Source organism: Excalfactoria chinensis, chromosome 7 (assembly GCF_039878825.1).
Source record: "Excalfactoria chinensis isolate bCotChi1 chromosome 7, bCotChi1.hap2, whole genome shotgun sequence".
NCBI lineage: Eukaryota > Metazoa > Chordata > Aves > Galliformes > Phasianidae > Excalfactoria > Excalfactoria chinensis.
In genome coordinates this window covers 13912877-13920261 of record NC_092831.1, presented here as the reverse complement: position 1 = coordinate 13920261, position 7385 = coordinate 13912877, and positions in this window count along the sequence as shown.

Here is a 7385-nt window from a genome sequence, read left to right as displayed (position 1 = left end):
CCACCTGCGACTGGCTAAGCATGGCACATGCACGCAGGGCTGGTGGGAGGAGACAAGGAGGGCACTGCAGCGTGCCAGGAGCAGGCAGGATGGGGGACTCGCTGGTGGGTCAGGAAATTGGAATCCTCCTGGCTCACCGTGCACCCTCACGCTGCACTGGGCTGGGTGAGCAGCAGGGTCCTGGCACAGAGCCCACGCACTGCGCTCCGATGGCAGGGGGAGGCTGCGAGGGCTGTAGAAGCCAGGACTGGAATTCGAAATGATGTTGACAAATCGGAGAAATGGCCTGAAAACAATCCGATCCAATTCAAAAGGACAAGCAAGAAGAGCCAGGCTGGCTCGGGGAGCAGAAGCACCCAGTGAGCAGCCAGAGCGAGTGGATGGGCAGTGGGCAGCGTCACCACGCTCAGTGCCCAGGGCAGCCCTGGCCGGGCACACAGTGTGAGAGCTGGACCTACACAGGACATGCAGGGGGCTGTGCACACAGAAGCCAGGATTCCTGATGCCCAGCAGGCAGGCAGCTGTTGGGAAAAGCAGCCAGGAGGTAGGGAAGGGGAGGAGAAGCCTCATTGGTTCGGATGTGGAAAGGAGGAGCAGCGCTGCTCATAGGGCAGCTGAAGCTTTCACTGCTGGCCACAGCTGCCCCATGCCCGGTCCGGGATCAGCCGTCAGGAAAAATCCCCACTAATTTGAAAGAGCACAGAGGATGGCGATAGTAAAGCAGTGACAGAGGTGGGCTGCAGGCAGAGGGGTCTGGGCAAGAGTGGAGGCAGGGAGGCTGCAGCCTTAGACCATATGGATGCTATGAGCACAGTGGGAGGGGCCTTGTGGGGTATGGGGCAGTTGGAGCTAAGCAGAGTGCCCCTTGGCTGGCCCTGACCCACAGCAGCGTGTGCGTGGGACCGATCCTGCCTGCTGCCCTCCAGCACCGTGCCGATGATTCATCCCCTCTGAGACACAGTCGCTGTCCTTTTCTATTCTCGGGCCAATCTGGGAGATATTTGTTTGTGATTTTCCTGCCTTGCCACCCAGCCGACAGATGGTTATTGGCTGCGTCCCCTCCATCCGGACAGATCGTGATGCAAACACACCAGTGAGGGTCCCCCTGTCCCCTCCCCAGCTGTCAGCAGCAGTCCTGGCTATGGGAGGTAGTGGGACCAGAGCAGGAGCGACTGCAGGATAATCGTTAATTTTGATCTAATTGGAGGAAACGTGGCTGCGGAGCCGCAGTGCCAGTTGGATCCTTCCTGTGCTCCCGTGCCCGCCTGGCAGGTCAGAGTGGGCAGTGTCTGTGGGGAGATGTGTGATGACGGGATGTCTGGTCCCATTATGACTGTGGGACTGGGCATGGTCAAAACCCCCACGTGTGGGGAGCCAGTCCCCTGTTCAGAGCTACAGGTGGCATCTGCTGGGGACAGCACATGCATCCATAATGCAACACCCCATCAATGCAATGACCCCATCAGCATAAAAAACCCCATTAAACGCAATACCTTATTAAACACTTTACCCCAACTAAGTGCAATACGTTAATTAATGCAACACCCCAATTAGGGACAGCACTCCCATTCAATTTATTCCTTCATTAAGCGCAAAACCTCAATTACAAAGTCTCTTTTGTAAGCTGAGCGCACGAGTTCTCGCAAGGTGCCCCTGGACACCTTTTGCTTCCTCCTGCAAACCAATGCTGGGATGCTGCAGTTTTGGGGTCCTGGCTGTGGGGACGCACCAGGGAGCTTCTGTAGGGACTGAGGGCCTGATTTGAGTGGACTGGGAAGAAAAATGTCTGCCAGCGGCTCTGCAGCCATGCATGTGCCCGGCGCAGGGTGCCACCGGTTTGCTGGAGAAAGCTCCAGGGCGGTGAGAATGCCGGGGCCAGCACTGAGCTGGGACCGCCCCAGCGCCATCCCCACACAGTCCCTCTGTCCCCCCCAGCCACTTGTCACCTGCCTGGTGGTTTATAAAACTTTAAAGCTAATGGTGTAATAAACGCCAATAATGATATTGCAGCTGCACCGGGGCACCCTGGGATGAATACATTACGGGAGCTGCGGCAGTTGCGCAGGGAGGGCAGCAGCGGGGCTGGGAGGTGCTCCGGCAGTGCCGCTCAGCGCCGGGATGCCGTCCTGGGACGAGCCGCTGGGCAGCCCCCGGTGCCGGGTACAGGTCCCCGTCCTCCAGTCCCTGTGCACGGCTGCCGCTCTGTCACAGCTGCGTGGGCACAGCTGGCATAGCTGCGAGGCACCTTGTAGCCACGGGCCGTCCCCGGAGCCGTATGGCAGCAGAGGGGCACGGCACAGCTGTGCACAGGGAGGCAGAGAGCCCAGTGCCACCCTGAGCGTCCCTATTCAGCATGGCTGTCCCTGCGGGGGGAGCGGGAGGGCGGTGGGCACAGCGGGGCCGGAGCCGTACGGAGCCCATTGCTCCGGTCCCTGGGCATGTCTGGGAATGATGCGTCCCAGCAGGGCTGGTACCCGCAGGACACACTCCTCCTGCTCACCCCCGCCTCGGGGCCGTGGGTTGCTGGGGGAGCACGCCCAGGCAGTGGAGCGTGAGGAGCGGCTCTTCATGCTCCGTGAGACATTGCTCAGCTGCTCCTTTGCGCTTGGCTGCGCCGGCGGGCCCTGCCCTGTGCCCTACAGCCACCAGGACCGTGCCGTTGCCATCGGGATAGTGGGCAGCACCCCTGGACAGAGGGCAGGAGGAGCGTTGGGGTGCTGCCCCTCGCCCCACTGGCAACTCCTGCCTCCTGCTCATCTGTCCTAAAACAACAGAGCTATAAACCGCCTCGACGCGGCATTATGGCTGAGGTTTTAAATGCACCCAAGTCAGGAATTCAAAGTTATGGGTCCCCGAGCAGCCATAGCTCAGCCACATGGTGCCCATTATGGCCCCGCGTGTGCACAGCCGCTGCGCCACGGGCAAGGGGCAGAGTTAGCGTTACCATGGGAACCATTGCTCCTGATTCCCTGACATCTGTGTGATTAAAGCCTCAACCTCTGTGCCATGGCCCCTCCAATGCAGTGAGGGCACCCCCATGCCCTATGGGCTGTCAGGAGATATGTGCCTTTATCTCTTCTTGCCAAGAGCTACAGCTATGGGCTCAGCACCCCACAGCACACAGCCCTCTTCAGCTCCCTTTGTGGGGATGGGAACCCACATGCTCCCCTGTGCTGCAAGCTGGGCACCAAGCATAGGGTGTGTTGCAAGCACCGAGTGCCAAGCTGCGCTGCATCCTGAGCACGGGGTGCAAACAGGAGCACCAGCACACTGTGGATAGCAGCAGCACGAGCATGAAATGCTGAAATGCCAAATGGAACAGGCGCTGGGCACACCTGGAACACAGCGCTGCCTGCGGAGTTGGCTGAGCACACGGTGAACAGGAAAACCACAGCTGGCACTGCTGCTGAAGGAGTTTCAGCAGCCACCACCCAGCGCTTTAGACACAGGGTTAACACTGTGCAAATAACAAACATGCCACAGGTAGTAAGTGCTGAGCAATCTGCAATTACCAGCCATCCCTGGGAACCATCCGCCATGCACATCGTGACCACAAACATGCTGCAGGCACCAATTTGACACAGAGGAGCCTGATAACCCATGTGCAGCCAGGGCAGAGCACTGGGTGCTGCAAACAGCTGGGTGCTGGCCCCATGGGTGTGTGTCCCTGCCTGTCCCCATGAGACTGACAGCCATGCAGCAGGGCTGCCGGTGCGGCGCGTGCTGGTGCGCTCAGGGCCTGTTATTTCATTTTCACTTGTCCCATCCCATTAGCACAGCTGTCTGCCACCAGAGAAGGGAAAATTGATGCTAAACGGGATATCAATTTATCATGGAGTGTGTCACCCGCCGCACGGCTCTGCCAGCCGAGCTGCAGAGACGCGCTGCAGCAGCCAAGCAGCACCTGTAATTAACAGCTCGTCAGCCTCCCCGGCACAACACAGCACAGCCCGGGCACCCTCCGGCAGGTGCAATAGAGGGAAACCCAGCGGGTGCCACCCCCAGATGGGCACCTGGTGGTATCATCACCCCCAAGCCCACCCCAGTGTCAGGAGGTTGGTACATGGACACAGCAGGGCCACAGGATGGGAATGCCCCTGTCCCCATACCATGTCCCCTGGTGCCTTGCTGCTGTCCCTGTGAGACAGAGCTGTAACTCATGGTGTGTCGGTGCCCGGTGAGTAACGAGCCGGGAGCCCAGCTCCTGGACGTGAGTTACGGCTGCTGCCTGCACACAGTGAGACATCAATCCCAGCAGGCGGCTCGGGTGGAAGCGGAGCATCCATCGAGCCGGGGGGTCGGGATGGGCCATCAGTCCTGGGCAGCAGGGAGTGGGCACAGCTGGTGGGCAGCAGCTGAGGACAGCCTCATCCACATGCCATGGCCCCGGTGCACCCCAAAACAGCATGATCGGCACCAGCCATGCCCAGCCCGCATCCCGCAGAGCTCCGGCTGTGCGCTGCTTTGATGTTAAACACTTGGAGATGAAATGTGTGCCCTGGGGCTGGGCACCTCGCAGCGGCCGGCCGGCCAGCCTCTGGCTGCGGAGCCGTGCCAGCGCTGGGGCCGATAATTGGATGCATGTTTCTTCCAATGAGTTTGTATCATTTTTATGTAAATTTGACATTTTCCTGATGTTCTGTAATGTGCACAAAGCAAGTGCCGCTCCTGCCGTCGGCAAAGCCTATTTCCTTCCTGTCTGAAGTGCTGTGTTGATTTAAGGGCCTGCTAATACGCACAGCCGGGCCCCCCCGCACACATGCACGCGGGCGCACGTGTCCCTCCAGCACCGATCCTTTTCCATCAGCATGATGGGCAGCACCCAGCTCCCAGCACCGTGCCAACCGTCCTGACCGATAGCCCCTTCTGCTGGGGCGGTGCCCTGCACCACGGGACACCATGTTGGCAGTGGGATGGCTCTGAGGGCTCTGTGCATCCCATCCACAGCACCGCCTGCTCACCCCATGCCACCACAGTCCCATCCTTGGGGACATTTTCTGGGGTGCACCATCCCCAGCCTTCTCACACCATGGAATTTTCCCCAGCTCCATCTCTGGAGCAGGCAAGCGGGTTTCAAAGGCAGTGCTGCTATTTAAAGCCCTTATTGTTCACGTCCTTGACACCGGCAGCTACATCCTGCTGTCGCTCGATGTGAGCGCATCCCGGCCCGGCCAGCCAGAGGAAGGCAGCTAATGAAGAGCGAGCGCAAAGCCGCCTCTCTTTGTCCTGATCACAAAGCGGCTCCCAAACAGTCCCCGCCAGTTATTTATAGCTCCCTTCCCCGGGGCACGCCGGGAGTTTCCTGCAGACAGACACAACCCTGGCATCGTCGTGCCACCCTGGGTGCCTGGGAAGTGCTTGCAGCTGCCCCGTGCCCACGTGTTCCCATTCAGGGCTGCTCTCTGGGCCGCAGCCAGATGGGTGCTTTGCTCTGGCTGAGGCACGGAGAGGGGCATCCCCAGCCCACAGAGCACATCTGGTGCATCATCTCCTGTACCCCTTGAGGCGTGGTGATGTGCAGTGGAGGTCTGGGTCTCACCAAGCAGAACCAAATCACAGCCATGGAATGAAAGATGGATGCTCTCCTGTGCCATGGCATCATTTTCAGCCCCGTGGTACCAAAGATGTGCCTGGCATGGTGATTTGTCTGGAAGCCAACACAGACCAGGTGAAACAGGGGAAGTATGTGAAAGGGATGGGCTGGGGGCAGTTCCCCTGTGTCATTCATCTCCAAGTCCACAACTACGGTGGTGCTCATTCCTCCGCTGTTCTGGCCACAGGTCTCTCCTCGCCTCCTCGGGATCACCCCTTGGTGAGCAGGGCTGTGGTTTTGTGAAATATGGCCCCTATAAATCCCACTGGGTGCGAGCCATAACTCTCAATATATTTTCAAATATAGTTCAATTATTTTTCCCATATATCATGGGGAAATTGCATCGGCGAGTGGCGGCGCTAAGCAGGGAGCGCGTGGCAGGGCGGCGTTAATAGGATTGTGCATGGTATTATGCATGAGGTCGTTCAGGACACAGTGGGGAACCTCGCATGCTCCAGAGAGACGGGAAGGAATAAATCAGGCTATTAGCCCAGCACCTTGGTCAGGTCTGCGGGGGATTAATCTCTGCAGTGTGCAGGGATCCGAATGGGAACACTGCTGGGCATCACAAGGACTGGATGCACACCTCCACCAAAGCACCAGGAGCAGCATCGTAGACTTCAAAGTGGGTCCCCAGATGGCACCTCAGGATGGCACTGGATGCCCTGGGGCCTCCCCTGGAGAAGCCTTAACCTTGTGCTTGTGGAAGGGGCTCCTTATTCCCACAGTGCTGCACTGGGGTGGGCGCTGCAGCTGTTACTACCATGATTTGCCCTACAGTGAGTGCTTGGCCAGCAAGACCCAGGGAGCAGCCACAGCCTTCAGGATGGGCGCATGTAATCAGCCGGGACAGGCACATTTCTGTGTGTTTGCCATGAATATTTATGCAATTTGTGCAGAGCCATCATGCCTGGTGCAGAGCCCAGCCTGCAAGGAGGAGGAGGACCTGGTGGCATCTGTCCACGGCACTAGTATTTTGGGATGCATAGAGTCACCCCAGGAGCCGCCAGCACCTATTTGGAGCAATAAACCAGTTTTCTGGTGCTTGGCAGGGTGGGATAAGGCCACCGTTTGGTGACAAACCACCACGTGCCCAGTGAGCAGCAAGTGTCCATGATTCACATCTCCCCGCTCATTCTTCTGCCCACTCCTAGTCGCACATTCACCCCCCATGTATGGCGGTGGGGGTTCCCAAACTGGAGGCTTCTGCTCTGGACCCCTGCCAGGGGGTGTCCAGGGTGGAACAAAGCTGCTGTGAGGACATGGGTGCTCCCATAGCGCCGGCAGGGCTGGATCAAGCAGCAAGTGCAGGTGAGGTTTACAGTAACGGGAAAAACAAATTATTAATCATGAGAGCAGCCCCAGCCGGGCTGTCAGGGCCGCATGGGCTCATGAATATTCAGCATCGGGCTGAGCACTAAATCTCATTTAAATGTCAGGGACCATTAGGCAGACAGGGAGGGGGCTGGGATGGCAGCTCCCCACTCAGTGCCCATCCCCGCACAGCTGGCAGGACAGTCCCAATGGGACACGGCCACCAGCACCTGGGGACCAGGCACTTCATGGCCTCATGGCTGGCAGCAGGGTGCCCTGAGCCCAGTGCCCAGGTTCAGCTTGGGGTGCCTGAGACCCCTGGGCATGCAGAGTACCTAAAGCATGTTCTGAGTGCTGATGGCTGCTGGAAACTTGCACCGAGGACCCAGCAAGCCCAGTGCCTGTGGTGGCAGAAGGGGGAGCATGCCTGGGCGCTGCCTCCCTCTGTGCTGGCACTCACGCGGTCTCTCCAGCTCAG